This window comes from Balaenoptera physalus (assembly GCF_965194825.1).
Source record: "Balaenoptera physalus genome assembly, contig: HAP1_SCAFFOLD_1117, whole genome shotgun sequence".
Taxonomy (NCBI): Eukaryota; Metazoa; Chordata; class Mammalia; order Artiodactyla; family Balaenopteridae; genus Balaenoptera; species Balaenoptera physalus.
In genome coordinates this window covers 73,685-94,111 of record NW_028125677.1, presented here as the reverse complement: position 1 = coordinate 94,111, position 20,427 = coordinate 73,685, and the positions used below count along the sequence as shown (strand labels likewise).

At 42.3% G+C, this 20,427-nt stretch overlaps 2 long non-coding RNA genes across 2 annotated transcripts in view; both read left to right on the top strand.

The window, feature by feature from the left end:
- The window catches only part of LOC309653758, a 177,651-nt gene that overhangs the window by 86,666 nt on the left and 70,558 nt on the right, over window positions 1-20,427 (top strand). The gene's annotated exons all lie outside the window — the stretch shown is intronic.
- LOC309653752 lies at window positions 11,380-14,822 on the top strand. The gene is made up of 2 exons (XR_014259435.1): window positions 11,380-11,629; window positions 11,972-14,822. It is a non-coding gene; the product is annotated as an uncharacterized lncRNA (long non-coding RNA).

Genomic DNA, 20,427 nt, shown 5'->3' with positions numbered 1-20,427 from the left:
ACTTTGCATGTTGACAACATGACTTCTCAGCACCATTTGTTGAAAATACTATCCTTTCTACTTTGAAAAGTCTTGGCAACTTGTCAAAAATCATTTGGCCATATATCAGGGTTTATTTCTAGGTGTTCTATTCTATTCTATTGGTCTTGAATAAGGGAGAAAATAGTATAACCTATCCAGGTTGATGAAGAACATAAAGAAAGACCAGGACTGAGAATTAGGAGGGCAATATAAAACAGCAGGGAGTAAAAGACAGTGTGAGAGAAGATCTTGTATTTGCGAGTTCATGGAAATAGGATCATGCTAAAACCACTAAACGCCTGACTTTGAACAATACGGTAAATGTGCTAGCAAGAAACGTAACACTTACCCATCTCTGGGAAATATAGTATGGGCATAAAGATAAACTACACACAAATATAGTAAACAGGGAAGGGTTTTCATGGTGTGAAAATATTGTGGGATTTGAAATACAATTTACTTCTGTTCTACCATTGTCTCTAAAATTTATCAAAGTGTGTATACAAGCAATTCCAATTCTGGTAATGTGCTTGACAGGTTTATATATGAACTTCAGCAGACCAGTAAATGTACATTCATAGTAGGACTGTTCCCTAAACCAAAAAACAAAACTCAAAAACTGGAAAGACTAGAGTTCACTTTGTCAACACACATAAAGATGCAATGATGGTTAACAGTCCGAAAACAGAAGGTGTGAGCATGGGTGTAAGAGGTTAATTGCCAAGCTGGGGTGGGGTGCAGAGTTTGAGGGTAACACAGGTCAAAAAGGCTTTTGTCCTATCCTTGATTTTTGAGGTATGGAAATTCACAGGTCACTACCTCCATTTCAAAATGAATTAATGCACTATTCAATTTCTTTAAACAGGCGAAGTAAACATGAGTGATAATAAATTTCAAACTGTCGCTAATCAAATAAGATACTAAGGAAGCTTAAATAATATGATTAAGAATGAAGTGGACAGATTGTCCAAGATGGTAGCATTCAAAGACCCGGAGCTTGATTCCTCTCATGGGCACACCAAAGTCACAACAGTTTACAGAACAGCAATTGATAAAAAAAGTCCGGGACCTACCATAAAAGATGTTTTACAGCTAAAGATATAAGGAAGGCACCTCGACAAGATAGAAAAGAAGGGCAAAATCTCAATAGAGTCAAGACCCATACCACCAGGTGGGTGGCCCACAAATATGAGAATAATTAAAATTTCAGAGGTGTTCCCAGGTAGCAAGGGGTATGAAGCCAACATCAGGCTCCCAAGCCCAGGGATCCTGTTCTGGAAAGAAGAGTTCCTAGAAAGTTGGGCTTTGAAGACCAGTAGTGCTTATTTTCCAGAGAGCCCGAGGGTTGTGGGAAATAGAGATTCCACCCTTAAAAGATGCTCACAAAATCCCACATGATCTGAGAATCAGAACAGAAGCAGTCATTTGAAAGGATCCCGGGTCACACCTACCTCCTGATCTTGGAGAGTCTCCCAGAGAGGCAAGAGGCAACTACAGCACAGCCTCAGGGACAGAGACACTGGCAACAGCCATTCGGTGGAGCTCCTTCTACCTCGTGGACACTGGTACCAGCAAGCATAATTTGAGAATCCTCCCTCTATCTTTTTAGCCTCAGGACCTAGCCCTACCCATTTCCACCAGACTAGAGACACAAGTACTAGGATGCTGCAGGCCAAGCAACTAACTGAGCAAGGGCATAGCCCTACCCACCGGCAAACAGGCTGCCTTCAGACCCTCTCAATGCACAGCTGCCCCTGGACATGGGCCCAGCCACCAAAAGCCCCAGGACCAGCCTCCACACCTCAGTGGACAGGCACCAGCCCCAGAGTCCCTGGCCCCTCTGACAAGTGAGCCTACTCTGGCCTTGGAGTCAGCCTCACCATCGGCAGGTGATAACTGCACAGGGACTGGATGGAGCTTGGACCTACCCAAGAGCAAACCTGCTCTAGCATTGGGATCAGCCTCATACACCAACAGGCACACACCAGCTCCAGGAATACCACAGCCCAGCAGCCTGTGTGACCAGAACACTCACTTGCAGGCCAGAAGCAGCCATGGACTCAGCTGGGTCCTGACCCTGCCCATCAGAATGCCAACACAAGATTAGGGATACCCCAGACCCTGCAGATAGCTGTGTCAGGAACAGTGATCCAACACCAACTCTGTGACTCCTGGGCCCTGCAGCCAGAACTCAGGACCTGTCTCTTCCTCCCAGTAGCCAGCATAGCCCCAGGACCAGTGACTGGGCACTAGCCCTGATTATCACCTGGACTGCAGTTCTACCCATAAGTGAACCAGCACTAGATTTGGTGTCCCCCAGAGTTGTGCAGCCAGCTGCCTTATGATTTAGTCTCACCAAGCAGCACAGACAGCCTCCATGCAAGGCAGAGCCTGGCAAACAAGCAGTCTGGGGGCAGCCAAGCCTACCAGACCACCCACAGTAGTCAGCCCACCACAACAGAAGAGCCCAAGCAGCCCACATAGGGGGTACACCTAGAACATATAGTTCTAGTGACCAGGGGACACTGGGTTGCTGGGACACATAGGACCTCTCCTACAAAAGGCCACTTCTCCAAGGTCAGGAAATGTAACGAACCTACTACATACATAGCAATAAAAACAGCAAGTTAAGAAAAATGAGGTGACACAGAAACACGATCCAAATGAAGGAACAAGATAAGAACTCAGAAGAAGATCTAAGTGAAGTGGAGATAGCCAATCTACTCAAGAAAGAGTTCAAGGTAATGACGGTAAAGATGATCAGAGAACTCAGGAGAAGAATGGACGACCAGAGCAAGAAGTTAGAAGTTTTTTAAAAAGAGGTAGACCATTAAAGAACAACAAAACAGAGATGAGGAATGCAATAACTGAAATGAAAAATACACTAAAAGGAAACTACGGTAGACTAAATGATACAGAGGAATGAATCAGAAAACTGAAGGACAGAGTACTGGCAATCACTGAAGATGAACGGTAAAACAATAGATTAAAAGGACATGAGGAAAGTTGAACAGACTTGTGAAATAACATCAAGTGTACTAATATTTGCATTATACTGGTCCCAGAAGCAAAAAGGAAAGAGAAAGCGGTTTAGAACAAACCTGAAGACATATGAGCTGAAAAGTTCCTTAATCTGGGAAAGAAAACAGACATCCAAGTCCAGTAAACACAGTAAGGCCAAAACAGGATCAACCCAAAGAGGACTACACCAAGACTCATTGTAATTAAAATGGAAAAAATGATTAAGATAAAAAGACACTATTAAAAGGAGAAAAGGAAAAGCAACAAGTTACAAACATGGGAAATTGCATAAAGTTATCTGCTGACTTTTCACAATAACCTCTGCATGCCAGAAGGGAGTGGCATGGTATATTTAAAGTCATGAAAGGGAAAAGCCGATAACCAAAAATACTCTACCTAGCGAGGCTCTCCTTCAGATTTGATGGTGATATCTAAAGTTTTACAGAGAAGCAAAACTAAAAGAGCTCAGCATCGCCAAACCAGCTTTATGAGAAATCTTAAAGGGGCTTTTCTAAGTGAAACAGAAATGGTCACGACTGAAACATAAAAATTAGGAAAGGAAACTTACTAAAGGAAAAAGCTCATTTGTTAAGGCAAATATTCAACAAAGGTAGTAAATCAACCATGTACACAGCTAATAGGAAGGATGAAAGAAAACGGTAATAAAATCATCTATATTCACAATAAGAAGTTAAGGCACACACAAACAAGTAGATGTAAAATATAAGGTCAAATTCAGTAACTGTGGGGGAGGAGAGTAACAATGCAGGGTTGGTAGTTTCCATGTGAAATTAAGAGCTCAGCAACTTAAATAATCACACACACACACACACACACGCAAATACACAAAACTGAAAGAAATCCAAACATAATATTAAAGATAGTCCTCACATCACAGATGAAGGGAATAAAAGGGGAAGAAAGGAACACTGAAGAAATTAAAGAGGGATTCCAAAAATACCAAAGACAAATGAAAACGAACACACAATGATCCAAAATCTATGGGACACAGCCAACACAGTTCACGGGGGGAAGTTATAATGATACAAGCTTATTCTTAGGAATCAAGAAAAATATCAAATAAACAACATAACATTACACCTGAAGGAATTAGAAAAAGAAGAAAAAAAAAACTCAAAGCTGTCAGAAAGAAAAATTAAGAAAACAACACCATATGCAATCACATCAAAAAGAATAAGATACTTACGAATAAACACACCTAAGCAGGTAAAAGACATGTGCTCAGAAATCTATCAGCCATTGGTGAAAGAAGTTGAAGACAACACAAAATGATGGGAAAATATAGCATGTGCATAGACTGGAAGAATTAATACTCTTAAAATAACCATACTACCAAAGACAATCTACAGATTTAATGCAATCCCTATCAGAATACCAAAGCATTTGCACAGAACTTGAAAAAGTAATTTTAAAATTTGTATAGAAACACAAAGATCCCAAATAGCCAAACAATCTTGAGAAAGAACAGAGCTGGAGGCATCACGCACCTTGACTTCAGACTATACTGCAAAGTGACAGTAATCAGAGAGAATCGTACCAGAGCAAAAACAGACACAAAGATCACTGGAAGAGAACAGAGATCCCAGAAATAAGCCCACACACTTATATTTAATTGATTTATGACAAAGCTGGCAATATGGAGAAAAAACTGTCTCTTCAATAAGTGGTACTGGGAAAACTGGACAGCTAGATGGAGAAGAATAAAATTAGATTATTTTAGCACAGCATATATAAAATAAATGCAAAACTGAATAAACACCTAAATGTAGGACCAGAAACCATAAAACCCCTAGAGGAAAGTATACAACATTCTTCAACATAAATGATAGCAACAGTTTTAGGTTCAGTCTACTAAGGCAAATGAAACAAAAGCAAAAATAAACAAATGGGACTTCACTAAACTTAAAAGATTTTGCACAGCAAAGGAAACCAAAGACAAAATGAAAAGACAACCTGCTGAAGGAGACACAATATTTGCACATGATAAGAGGTTAACACCAAAAAGATGACCAAGCAAGGGTTCATATCTAAACTACAGAAACAGCACATACAACTCAATATCAAAAAAACACCCAAAATCTTTTTTAAAAAAATGAGAAGACCTAAATAGACATTTTTCCAAGGAAAAAATACAGATAGACAGCCAGAACTCACAAAGATGCTAAACATAGCTAATCGGCAGTAAAATGCAAATCAAAACTACGAGATATATCACCTCAGTCTTGTCAGAAAGGCTGTCATCAAAAAGATCACAAATAACAAAGGTTAGTGAGGATGTGGAGAAAGGGAAACTCTTGTACACTCTTGATGTGAATGTGAAGTAGTGCAGCTACTGTGGAAGGCAGAATGGAGGTTCCACAAAAAACTAAAAATAGAACTACCATAATATCCAGCAATTTCACTGTTGGGTATATCAGAAGAAAACAAAAACACTATTTCAAAAAAATAACTGCACCCCAATGTTCATAACAGTGTTATTTGCCATAGCCAAGATATAGAGTCAAAATAAGTGTTCATCAATAGCTTAGTGGATAAAAAAGATTTTTTATGATGACCAGCAAAAAATGAAATTTTGCCATTTGCAAGAACATGGATGGACTTGGAGGGTATTATGCTTAGTAAAATAAGCCGCAGAGAAAACAAGCATGGTATGTTATGAGAAAAAAAGCATGGTATGTTATGAGAAAACAAGCATGGTATGTTATCACTTACACGTGGCATCTAAAAATTTGAATACAACACAAACAACAACAACAAAAAAACAGACTCACAGATTAAAGAACAGACTAGTGGTTACCAGCAGGGAGAGATAGGGTGGAGGAGCAAATTAGTGGTAGGAGATTTTGAGGTACAATCCACTATGTATAAAATCAATAATCTACAGTGGTGTACTGTATAGCATGGGGAATATAGCCACTCTTTTATAATACCTATAAATGGAGAAGAACCTAAACATTTATGAATCACTGTTGTACCTCTGAAACTAATATAATAATGTAAATTAACTATAGATCAATAAAATATAAAGTAAGAAACAATAAAGGGGAGACAGATTATTAGATAGAAATCAATTAAATAAACACAAGTTTTGGAAATCAGGAATTAAAACACAACATGTAAGACACAACATTGGCATTTAAACTGTACAATCTATTCATTTAAAAGAAATCATTTAAGTGGTAAAAAATGGTACCCATTCTCACAATTTTGTATATCTAGGATAAATTATTATCTACAAAAATATGTTACAAATATTCACTCAAAAAGAAAGAGAAAATTTGGATAAACCCATTTTAGTATACAAATTTAATATCAAAGTCTCTAGGTAAAATTGATTTGAATAAGTTCTGTTAGCCACTTCTAGTTTCTTTGTGATGTAAAATCTTTTAAAGCATAAAAATCAGCCTTTCTACATTATACCACTAGACATACATGGAAGTTAAAAGAAATGAGAAGACAGAACAATCAACCAGGAAGGTGAATTTACTGAGAAACAGTCATTCGTTCTCCCTCCTCCTTTTCTTTTCCTCCTTTTCCAGGTCTCTTTCGGTTCCAATCAAGAGAAGTCTTGAGAGTTCTGAGAATATTTCTTTGACGGCTTCAAATCACCATACCTACATCCTCTGACACAACTACACACACGGGAACAAAAATAAACCTCTGCTATCTACTCATGTAGGAGGGATTCATGCAAAATTAACTCCTACATGGAGACCAACAGGTGAGTTTTCTACCTGTTCTTTATAATGTCCTTCCATTATAGTAAATCCCACACATTATGAGGCAGAAGTGGTTACGTGAGCTTTTCCTTCAAGTCAAAAATCTTGCATTCATTTCAAGCACCTGGTGATCATAGGGTACAGCCAGGGAAGGTGCCATCCCCCCTGGGGGTGGGGGGTGGCGGTGAATGGGCTCCCACACCCATGCACCTCCTGATGTACAGATTCTGGAGAAAAGAAGGGCGATCATACCGCAGTCAGCCTGTCAGGCTGTCGGGCCACTGGACGACCCGACCAGCCTGGAAGTGTCCCATCAGTTGCTGAAAGCAAAACTCTGTCCCCCCCTGTGACGTCAGGCAATTTGGGCCAGAGAGTCAGAGGATAATCAAATCAGAGAGTCAGAGGATAATCAGAGGTAATCAACTCCTCCTCTCTGCTCACCTCCTTGGGGTTACAGCAACCCCATCTCCAAACCTAAATCTGACCCTGGAGTGCCAAACTGGGAGTGGCAGGTGGGCTCTGCCTGTGCTTCAGTGCCCTCTGGGGGTTGTCTGCTCTAAAGCCAAACTCTCAGCCCTTCCTCCCCCTCCTTCCCTAATCCTGGGGGCTGCCTTGGCCTCCTGCAGCTGCTGGCCTGAATTCATTCTTCTTTTTTCTCCAATTACAATGAAGTGTCTTACAGAGGTTTGGAATCTCTTGAAGAAGGAAGATCTTTTAGCCAATACACCTTAACCGTGAGAAGTTGGTTTCAAGAATGAACCTGAAATGCTGTATTTTTCTCCTGATGATTCCAAGGAGAGACAGCTCAAGTTTTCTAAATCATAAGAAAAACCAAGGTAGGTATATATGATATTCTGAGCCAGAGATGAAAAAGCAGTTTCTAGCACCCCTTCCTCATGTCATTTAACTGGGATTTAAATCAATCAACTGCCACTGGTTTTTAAATCACATGACCCAACTTTAAATCAATCAGCTGCTTCCCGGTAACTCACGTGACTTGGCTTTGAATAGTAAGAAATTCAGAGGTATAAAAAGGATGTTCTGAACAATAAATGGAAAAACAACATTTTAGAAAGTTTTTTTCTTTTCGAATGGACCATTCATTGCCTACAGAATAAAGGATTATCTTGTGGATTTCTTGAACTGTAAACACATACAATGTCTCCGTTGGCTTGATTGACTTAGATTCGGGTTTTTTTGCTGTTGCTATTGTTAACATATTTCTTGGAGTATAATTACTTTACCTTGTTGTCTTAGCTTCTGCTGTATAACAAAGTGAATCAACTATTCGTATACATATATTCCCATATCCTCTCCCTCTTGTGTCTCCCTCCCACCTTCCCTAACCCACCCCTCTAGGTGGTCACAAAGCACTGAGCTGATCTCCCTGTGCTATATGCAGCTGCTTCCCAATAGCTATCTATTTCACCTTTGGTAGTGTATATATGTCCATGCCACTCTCTCACTTCATCCCAGCTTACCCTTGCCCCTCCCTGTGTCCTTAAGTCCATTCTCTACATCTACGTCTTTATTCCTCTGCAGCGACTCCTGCTAGGGATGGACACTTCCTTTTATGCTCAGGGAAATCCCCTAGTTTGAATATGATTTGAGTTTGATCCTGTGAAACCATCAGAACTTCCCACCAGAGATAAATGAGATTCTGGCCTTTATTAGTATGCACGATGAACACGGGTGTCCTGGCTGTACTTGCCAACCCTCCTATTTACCTACCTATTTTTATCCACCTTCCTCCCTGTGAGTACCTTTGACCAACCCTGAGCTCAGACTCCTGACCTATTCCAGTGACTTTGTCAGTCTTTCTTTAAAAATGGACAGGTAATGAAATGAAATTAACCTAGAAGCAGCAGCTCAGTAAGGGAAATAAAATCATCAGAAGTTATCTAATCACAGCCACAGCCATCCAGGGCTCTGTCTTATCTCCTGGGTCATAAGAATGGTACCTTCCTAAACTTGAAGGACATCCAATCAAATAAGCAAAGGTGTTGCTCACCTCTGGCTCTTGGAGGGATTGCTAGGCAGTCTACCCAGTGTATACTAACTGCAAAACACTGTCATGGTTTTGAAACACCTATGATCCAGGAAAGCTTTTTGGGGTGCATGGGGAAGGTTTCTTTTAGACATCAAGCAAAAAATAAATCACCAAGCTCTTTGAGCACAGGGGTTCTTAAGAGGGCAGTAGAAGGAAGGAATGGGCAGAAAAGATGATCTCCAATGAAGTTAAGGACATTTTTCCAAAAGAGTAGGATTTAGTCTCAGTTTAAGGAGAACACTTTTAAATAGCTGGGACAGCTCCAAACTGCAGTTTAGGGAACGAGTGCTTCAAAAGAACAGTGCTTTAAAAGTCCTGGCAAGGCAGCAAGAGGATGAAGAGTTGGTTTTGCATAGTTTTGAACACAGGAGTAAAGAAGCAGAGGCATCTCTGACTAAAAGGCGCTGAGATCCTATGGCATCAATGGGTCAGTTGCAGGGGCAGGGGTGTGGGGGGCGATATTTTTCTCAATGTCTCCCAGGGCAGCCACCCCTCCCTACCCTAACCCCCAGTCCCTTCACCCTTCCTCCCTCCACTGTTGGGTCCCCAGGGACAGCACTTCTTACGCTGGAGTGCTCAGGCACCATTTCTGCAATCTGGATTCTTCCTGGAGCCTGGCAAGTTCTGGGACAGGAAGACAGGTCTGCAAGCCCGCTGCGGTGCAGTCGGACCTGGAGGCCTGGAGAGGAACTGGAGCCCTGAAGCCCACCCACGTCCTTGAAGCCGAGGGAGGAACACATCCTCCTAACAGTACTTCTCAGGGGTCAGCGTGCTCCCCACCCGACGGTGATCCATACTCACTTGAGGCAGCAAGCACTGCCTCTAACTGGCCCCCTTGATTCCGCCTTAAGGGTCCTCGCACATGTGTGATAGCGCAGGCCCCGGATCTCTTTAGTCAGCTGAGGCCAGTGCTGCCGGGATCCCTCCAGTCCCATCCCCCAGCCCCTCCCTCTCGGACTGTATGTAACAGAAGAAAGAGCACAGAGGAATAGGCTGAATCAAGGGATCTGGGAGCCTGGGTATGAGTTTGAAGACCGAGAACCTAAGGCGCAATTACATATTACTGAAAACTCTTGTGGGGTGTGTGAGGGGAGGTTAGGGGGCTGAGAGGCTGAGTCGACCTGGTGAGTCCAGCCCCAGGACACCACACAGCCCCGCCCCCCTTTCCTTGCCATCAGACAAGGGTGACGCAACTCCAGCTGGGACTCTGCACTTCCCCCTCCCTGATTCTCCAGAAGAGCAGGTGGCCCCCCTCTGAGAGCAGGGGCAAGACCACGGACCAAGTCCCCCTGCACTAAGGCGCTGCTGGAAGCTCTTCCTGAATAGCAGTCGTGGCTTGGAGCGAACCCGTGTACCGCCAAAGCTGGTCTCGTCCTGCAGCTGAGGGACACAGGCTTTAAGTCAGCTGCCTTGGCTTTAAATCAATCAGTCCCCCCTTGAAGTCAGGTGACCTGATTTTAAATCACTGTGTGCCCCTCAAGCCTGCAACTTCAAAAGTTGGGAACTTCACTTTGATCCCAGCACCTCACACAGCTGAATGCACACTGTAGTCACCCCCAACCCTGGCTTAGAGGCAGGATATAAGGTAAGGGGATGGGCGTGCACACATGGTGATGAGGGTGTACTTCATGTACCAGAAGGGTCCAGGTACTCTGGGCACAGCAAGCAGTGCACGATACAGCAGCTCCCTGGCAAAGCTGGTGATGCACAGGGGGAGCAGGCACACCCAGGCATGCAGAGGTTCCAGGGCGGGAGCTGGGGCACAGCCAGCCGGGAGGGTGTGAAAGCGGAGGATCTGAGCCTTCTGGTGAAAGGCAGACACAGAATATGGATGAGAAACAAAGACCAGATGAAACATGGATTTGAAAAACACACCATGCTCTTGAAATTGGGGTGGGGGGCACCCCAGATTTGAGTCTTCTTACTCCCCAGTAGCTAGTGCTTTGGCATTTGCCCAATTACTTATAAAATGTGACTGATAATATCTAACCCATAGAATACAGCATTTGGAGTGGTTTGCGTGTTTATGTTTCTATAGGGGAATAATCTTTTCTACAAGAAAAATGTATATTTTCTGAAATAAATTAAAACCCCTTTTTAAAAAGTACTATATCAGACTTCCCTGGTGGCGCAATGATTAAGAATCTGCCTGCCAAGGCAGGGGACCTGGGCTCGAGTCCTGGTCAGGGAAGATCCCAAATGCTGCGGAGCAGCTAAGCCCATGTGCCACAACTACTGAGCCTGGAGGCCACAACTACTGAAGCCTGTGCGCCTAAATCCAGTGCTCCACAACAAGCGCAACAAGAGAATCCACCGCAATGAGAAGCCCACGCACCGCAACAAACAATAACCCCCGCTCCCTGCAACTAGAGAAAGCCCACACGCAGCAACGAAGACCAAACGCAGCCAAAACTAATTAAATTAATTTTTTTTTAAAACTACTATATCCTTCTATACAACTTCTTGGGGAAGAACAGAGGGAAGGAGTGGGAGAGTGAGAAAGACCAATACTTAGTGCACATCCCTGATGCAGGTGTTCTGCTGGCTCAGATAGTTTTATCCCCACTTTACAAAGGAGGAAGTAAGCTCAGAGAGGTTTAGTAATTTTCCCAAAGCCAAACAGCTATTGAGTGGCAGAACCAGGATCTGAACCAAGTCTGTAACCTTCAAAGCCTAAGCCCTCATCACACCAAAACTCAATTAATATTTACATTTATCGAATTACATTGCAACCTGGGGAGTTCTTGGCACAGTCCTGAATAAGAGTGAGAAAGAAAGAAATAGCGCTGTTCATCCAGTCAACCAAATTTTTTTTTTAATGCTATTCTTGTCTGCTTACATTCTTTTTATGTATGTATGTATGTATGTATGTATGTATGTATGGCTGTGTTGGGTCTTCGTTTCTGTGCGAGGGCTTTCTCTAGTTGTGGCAAGCGGGGGCCACTCTTCATCGCGGTGCGCGGGCCTCTCACTATCGTGGCCTCTCGTTGCCAAGCACAGGCTCCAGACACGCAGGCTCAGTAATTGTGGCTCACAGGCCGAGTTGCTCCGCGGCATGTGGGATCTTCCCAGACCAGGGCTCGAACCCGCGTCCCCTGCATTGGCAGGCAGATTCTCAACCACCGCACCACCAGGGAAGCCCAACCAAAATTTTTGAAGCAGCTGCTAGATGCCTGGCCCTGTTTGGAGTTCAGCAGTGATCAAGGCAGGAAGAGTCCTGCTTTCATGAACCATGTAGTGGGGAGGAGAGACAGGTGCAACTTGGGTGAGGGATTTCACCTTGCTGGGCCTCTGTTTTCTCATCTGGAAAATGGGATGGGTGTTTCTCATTTTCTGGGATTGTCCCGCCCTCATATTCTCTGATTCCATAAGAAGCATCTGTTTTCCTGTTTCTTTAAAATTCAATCAGGCCATGAGCTGTGATGAATGTCGTTAGCTGCTCCCCAAATCACTCTATTTCCACCCATTTCCTGTGATCAGGTCTTTCCCCCAACATGACTCACAATCAGTCAAGTCACAGAAGCTAAGGGGCACCCAGCAGAAGAATTCCAACCCTGGCTTCTCAGGAGCTCTGCGGTCTACCTGGCCAGGTAAACTTCACGCACCTGGCACAAGGTGGCCATCCCTGGTTTCACATCAACATGATCTCAGGCACAAACCTCCTTGTTTTTCCATTTTGTCTTTAAGTTACTTGCTGAAACAACTGCACAAATATGAAAAAGATATAAAATCAGGCATCCTCTGCCCTCAGTGCCTACTAAATGATTTTCTGCCACTTTAATGATAAAGATACAACATTTCAGCATTCCGCTGCCCTTATTATTTTTCATTTTGTTGATATTTCTACTGAATACATCTTTCAATATTTTAACAATGGAACATATATTTAGGTTGTTCCACACACAGCCTTTGGTGGTAAGGGTTTTGTTGTTATATTTCTATTATGTTTCCTTTAAAAATAATTATCCTGTTTAAATGGATTACATCAATTTTATAGGCATTTATCATATGATATTGATGAAATTAATACATAGAGGGCAGTAGTACAAATTGATTGGAATTGAGAGCCTCCATTAGCACACTTAAATATGAATATTATATATATATATATTTATAAGCCAAATTACATGCTGAGTGAGATTCTCCTACTCTTTTTCACTCTCTGCCCCTCAAGGCTGTGAGAAATGGAATATTTCTTGCCATATCAGTAAAAAAAGGATGTCACAGACATCAGCACTTGCAGCCCTCCAGTGTGAGCCGGCAGGCCCTGAGGAACTCAGGATATGCAAATACAGAATGCAGGACCCAGAGAGCTGAGGTGCATATCAAAGGAAGGATTTCAGTGAGCCCAGACGCTTGCATCTTCCCATACAAAGAAAAGCATTCCATTCCTCACCTTGGGAGAGCTGGTTTTCCTTAGTTAACAGTCACCTTTTGATGTTCCCCATTACCTGCGCCATTCCACTCCCCTGTCCCCTCCCCCCAGTACTTTAGCTCAGGGAGGAAGGAGCGCAGAGAGACTCGGCTGAACAAGGGGCCTGCGAGCCTGGGGATGCGTTTTCAGCCGCTTTCCCCGCAGTCAGGAGGAGGGGCGCTGACGCTCCAACCGGACCCTGGGCCTCCCTTGCCCCGTTTCCCCTCAGGACGCTCAGGCCGACCCACTCCCCACGCCCACCAGGCCCCGCGAGCCAGGCCGAGGGCAGGGGCGAGAGGAGGGACTGAAGTTCCCCGGGACCAGACGCAGGGGGCCGCTCTTTCTGCCCAGCAGCGGCGGGTGGCAGCGAACCCCTGCCCCTCAGAAGTTGGTCTTGCGCTGACGCCCGGGCACCGCACCAGGAGGAGGGTCGGTGCCCACTTACCCGGCCCGCCGTCCCCACGACTGTCGCGGCTTCGCCCGCCGGGGCCCCTCCAGAGCCGGCAGCCTCAGTGAGGCCGCCCTCCCCTCGGGCTCCAGGTCAGTTCCGTGACGGCGGAGGGAAGAGACCCCGAGCCGGGAGTTCCAGCTCTGCGGAAACGCGGGCTCCGTTCTGGGCGCAGGGGGTGGGACGGCTCTGCCCAGAGGCCTTCCGGGAGGGAGGAGGACGCTGGGGAAGGGAGCCGCCAGGAGCGTAAGGCCTCAACGGGGGTCCTGGAGGGGCAGCCCGGCCCGGGGTCCACGCCCACTGTGACCGCAGCCCAGGCCTTTTTCCTGGAATCCTACACACAAAAGTTAGAAAGATACACGGTCTATAGTAAATATTCACAAATGATTGTTGCTGCTGTGTTTACTATTCTATTAAAGGTGTAAAATCCATAAAACACTTTAAGTTCAAAATTAAATATGAATTTTTACCTTTCTAATTATGTCTCTGATATTCACAATTGTGGTTAATGAATCAGAGACTGTGGCATCACCAGTTAAAAATGAGCTTGAGAAAAAAATAGAACTCAGGCCCACCGGACCTACTGAATCACAATCTGCACTTTTACAATCTCCCCAGTGTACTTGTGTACCCATGAATAGTTGAAAGGTACATTTCTACCTCGACATGTCTTTTCTATCTGAGAAATACACACATTTTATCCAGTTTGATATAAATAAAACACTCAAAAATGCATATGCCTGTGTTGAAACCATCATTTTATCATTTTTCCAGACAAGTATAGTCTCTATACTGGATTTGTGGATCACATGCCATACTCTTTCTTGTAGTTAGAAATAAGGTAGAGAAAGTTACTTTGTAAAAAAATAAAAAATATATGTATATATATATATGTATATATATTAGTGGATAATTGAAGACAGACTTCTAAATTAAAACCAGTTCTCTTAACTTGCTGTTTTCTTCTTGGGTCACATTATGAACTCTTCCTGTGGCCACATGGCATGTGTACTTTTAATTTCAGGGGCTGCTGGCATTCCAGGATGTGGCCATAGATTTCTCTCAAGAGGAGTGAGAATGACTGGACCAAAATCAATGGGAATTGTACAGGGATGTGATTTTAGAGAAGTATAGGAACCTGCTCTCCTTGGGTGAGGATACCTTCCTTCCAGAATTCCTTATCCAACCACAGGGTTTAGAGTCCTTCATTTGTAGAATGTCTCCTGGAATCTTCTGCTTCGTACAATAGGGTTTCAGTTTGCAACGTTTCAGGAAAGATTGGGAGTTTGTGGATATAATTTATCTTATTCTTTTAAAATTGCAGCCTCCCTTTTAATATACTTTGTAACTGCTTGGGATGTGTCTATATGAACTGTGTACTATATGCTTCTGTTATAGTCCTTACAATATTTTTTTGCCTTATTTTCTGTAACACATTTCCATGGATTCTTTGGGCTTAAGGTATATTAAAAAGGAGACTGCGATTCTGGGACTTCCCTGGTGATGCAGTGGTTAAGAATTCTCCTGCCAATGCAGGGGACCCGGTTCGATCCCCGGTCCGGGAAGATCCCACGTGCCACGGAGCAACTAAGCCAGTGGGCCACAACTACTGAGCCTGTGCGCCACAACTACTGAAGCCAGCGTGCCTTGAGCCTGTCCGCCATTTATTTTTTGGAGAATAAAACCGCCTCCGAGTGATTAAAAGTTTGACCAGCTAGTCAAAATGCTTTATCACCTGTTCTTCCAAAACACTGATCAACGGAACAAGTTTTACTAGGGATAACAGTGTAATTGTATTCTGGAGTTCATATGGGCAATATGGTTTATGACCTTGATGCTGGATCACGACATTTCAATGGTATAACTGCTATTAATTGTCTGTTTGTTCAATGATTAAAGTCTCACGTGATCTGAGTTCAGACTGGAGTCATCCTGGTTGGTTTCTGTCTATTGCAGATTTCTTCCAGTATGAAAGGACAAGAGCAATTCGGCTTACTTTACAAAATGTCTTCAAACTAAATGATGATATAATCTACATTCAATTAATTTATACATACCCTACTGTAGAACAGAGTTTGTTACGGTGGCAGAGCCCGGTAATTATGTAAAACTGAAACCTTTATCTGCAGTGGTTCAAGTCCTCTTCCTAAGAATATGTTTATAATCAACATTCTTTCACAAATTACCCAATTTAATTCACCATAGCATTCCTCATATTAACTAAATGGAGAATCCTAGGCTATATACAAATCCAGAAAGGGCCAAAAATCATCAGCTCCCATGGATTATTACAACCCATTGCTGAGGCATTCAAATTACTTATTAAAGAACCACTATGTCCATCAACATCATCAATTTATATATTATTGCCCCAATGCTAGCCTTAACCCTGGCTCTCACAACATGAATTCCTCTTCCCATATCTTATCCACTAATTAATATAAATGTAGGCATACTATTTATATTAGCCATATCACACCTAGCCATCTATTCCATCCTCAGATCTGGATGAGCTTCACGTTCAAAATACTCACTCACTGGAGCTCTAGGGACAGTAGCACAGACAATCTCATATGAAGTAATGTAACAGTTATTCTATTCTCAGTCTTACTGATAAATGGATCATTTACACTTTCAACAGTAATTATTACACAAGAACACCTATGACTAATTTTCTCCTGACCCCTACCCAGAATTTGATTATCTCCGCAGTAGCAGAAATCCAATGAAGCCCCACTTGATTTAACAGAAGTAGAATCAAAACCTGTATATGTCTTCAATGTAGAAAATGTAGCAGGCCCATTCACCCCGTCCTTCCTAGAGAATATGTCAATTTCCTTATAATAAACATTTCCACAACATTCTATTTTTAGGAGCATTCAACAGTCCCTAGGTGCCAGAATTATATACAGCCCAAGTCATCATTAAAACACATCTAAAAATCTCCTTTCTATGAATTTGAGCATCCTACCCACAATTTTGATATGATCAACATATACATCTCTTATAAAAAGTTTTTTTACTACTAACATTAGCCCTATGTATATGAGAGTTTTCTCTACCTGTCATCATACCAGGCAACCCACAGCAAACTTAAGAAATATGTCTGACAAAACAGTTATTTTGATAGAGTAAATCATAGAGGTTTCAATGCTCTTATTCCTGGAATTGAATTCTTCCTAATAATTTTACATTCTCCATGCTACCTACCACATTACACCACATGCTATATAGTAAAATTCTCTAAGTAAGCTTCCGGCCCATACCCCCAAAATATTTTTGTATATCCTTCCTGTGCTAATAAACTCTCATTGTTTTTACCATCATTCTACTGACCATTTTCTCAGGAAATATAATTGTATAACAAGCTCACACTGGTTAATGGTATCCCCATTCTAATAAAAAACATGAACCCATAAGCTACAGAAGCATCCAACAAATATTTCCTAAAACAGTCCACCACATCAATGTTACTTATAACGGCTATTATCATTAATCTAATATACTCTGGTCAAAGAGCACAATGAATAACAAGAATCTTTAATCCACCAGCATCCACCCTCATGACAATCGCCCTTGTCACAAAAGTAGGACTTTCCCCATTTCACTTCTGAGTGCCTGAAGTCACACAAGGCATCCCATGAACAGCAGACCTGATGCTATCAACATCACAAAATTGCACCCCTATCAGTTTTATACCACATGTCACCATCCATCAACCTAAATAAACTATTAATCATAGTGATATTATAAATCATAGCTGGAGGCTGAGGCAGACTTCGCCATACTCACCTGGAAAAAATTACAGCCTCCTCATCAATTGCCCATATAGGATGAATAACAGCTATTATAATGTATATTCAGATTATAACAATCCTAAACATACTAATTTATATCATAACAACACTATCTTCTTCTTATTTATGCCCAGATCATGTACAAGAGTATCACTGTCACACACATGTGATAAAACACCTCCCATCACAATCCTTTTCCTCACCATTATAGTATCATTAGGACATCACCCATCACTATCAAGGTTTTTAACCAAATGAATAATTATCCAAGAGATAACAAAAATGACATCATTCTCCCAACACTAATAGCCATCATAGCAGTCCTCAGCATATATTTCTACTTGCAGCTAACATACTCCACATCAATAACTATATTCCCTTCATTAAACAACACAAAAACAAAACAATTTGAACATACAAAGAAATAACCTTCCTATCATTACCAATCCTAATACCCACACGATTACTACACACAACACCCATTCTATTGGTGCTGGACTAGGAATTTAGGTTAGTTCAGACCAAGAGCTTTCAAAATCCTAAACAAGTAAAATTTACTTAATTCCTAAAAATAAGGATTGCAAGACTTTATTCTACATCAATTGAATGTAAAGCAAACATTGTATTTAAGCCAAATCTTTATGAGATTGATGAGTTTTAACCCCAGGAAACTTTAGTTAACAGGCAAATCCTCTAGTCAACTGGCTTCAGTCTACTTCTCCTTCATTTGAGAAAGAAAAAGAGAAAAAAAGGCAGGAAAATCACCGGCAGAATTGAAGCTGCTTCTCTGAAGTTACAATTCAATTTGTTGATTCACCACAGGGTTTGCCAGAAAGAGGGCTCAATCTCTGTCTTTAGATTTAGAGTCTAATGCTAACTCAGTCATTTTACCTCTGTTCATACACTGCTGATTATTTTCAACAAATCACAAAGATATCGGCATTTTATATTTACTATTTGGTGCTTGAGCTGGAGTAGCAGGCAGCACCTTAAGTATATTAATCCAGGCTGAGCTATGCTGACCTGGAGCGCTACTTGGAGATGCCCAAACCTGTAAGGTAGTCATAACAGTCCCTGCACTTGTAATAATTTTCTTTATAGTTGTACCCATTATGATTGCAGGCTTTGAAAACTGACTTGGACCACTAATAACTCGGACACCTGAAGTAGCATTTCCCCAAATAAATCATATAAACTTTTGACTACTTCCCCCATCATTCTTACTCCTACTCATATCACCAGTAGTAGAAGCTGGTTCTGGTACCAGTGGAACCGTGTATTCAGCTCTAGCCTGCAATCTGGCCCATGCAGGAGCCTCTGTCGACCTAACTGTTTTCTCCTTACATTTAGCAGGTGTCTCTTCAATTCTTGGTATTATTACTTTTATTACTATAGTCTTTAATACAAAACCAGCAGTCATATCCCAATACCAAACACCATTATTTGTTTAATCTTCCCCAACTATAGCCATATTACTATAATTACCAATCTCAGTCCGAGCAGCCAGAATTGCCATATTGTTAAGAGATAGAAATCTAAACACTACTTTCTTTGACCCTGCAGGAGGGGACTGAATCCTATACCAACACCTATTTTGATTCTTTGCTCACCCTGAAGTCTGTATTCATGGCCTACCAGGGTTTGTTGTAAACTCACATATCATTACATACTATTTAGGACAAAAAGTGCCTTTCAGCTAATTTGGAATAGTATGAGTCATGTTCACTGGTTTTTTAGGATTTCTCTTGTGGGCCCATCATATGTTTACCATAGGGATAGCTGTCGACTCAGGAGCATACTTTGCATCAGCTACCGTAATTACTTCTATCCCTACAGGAGTAAAAGCATCTAGCTGATTAGCAACTCTTTATTTAATTTCTCTTTTTTTTTTGGCTGCGTTGGGTCTTGTTTGCTGCACGTGGGCTTTCTCTGGTTGCGGTGAGCGGCAGCTACTCTTCGTGCGGTGTGCGGCCTTTTCATTGCAGTGGCTTCTCTTGTTGCAGAGCACGGCCTCTAGGCGTGTGGGCTACAGTAGTTGTGGCTTGTGGGCTCTAGAGGGCAGCTCAGTAGTTGTGGTGCACGGGCTTTTTGCTCCGCGGCATGCGGAATCTTCCCAGACGAGGGCTCGAACCCGTGTCCCCTGCATTGGCAGGCGAATTCTTAACCACTGCATCACCAGGGAAGTCCCTGGTTAGCAACTGTTCACGGAAGTAATATTATATGACCTCCCACTATATTATGAGTTTTAGGCTTTAGTTTTTCTTTTTACAGTAGGTGGTTTGACAGGAATCATCTTAGCCAACTCATTGCAGACATTGTCCTCCAGGATACATACTATGTAGTAGCACACTTCCATGACCTAATGTCCATGGGAGCAGTCTTCACTATTATAGGAGGCTTCCTACACTGATTCCCACTATTCTCAGGTTATACAGTTAACTCAGCATGAGCAAAAATTCACTTCACAAGTATATTTGTAGTAGTAAATATGACTTCCTGCAGCACTTTCTTGGCCTCTCAGGGATGTCACTACGTTAGTCTGAGTACCCTGAGGCACACACAACATGAAATATTTTGTCTTTAGGCTCATTCATCTCAGTAGCAGCAGTAATGCTAATAATCTTCATACTTTGAAAAGCATTTGCGTCTAAACAAGAAGTCTTAGCAGCGGAAACTGCTACTCGTAACCTAGAATGGTTACACGAATGTCCTTCACCATATCCTATGTTTCAAGATCCTACCTATGTAAATGTAAAATAAGGAAGGACTCAAGTCCTTTTCAACCAGTTTCAAGCCAACACCATAACAATTATGTCTTTCTCAATAAATGAGATAAAAGTAAAAAGTGATGTAGCTTTGTCAAAGTTAAATCATAGGCTAAAATCCTGTATATCACTAAGGCATATCACTTTCATCTCGGCTCTCAAGATACAACA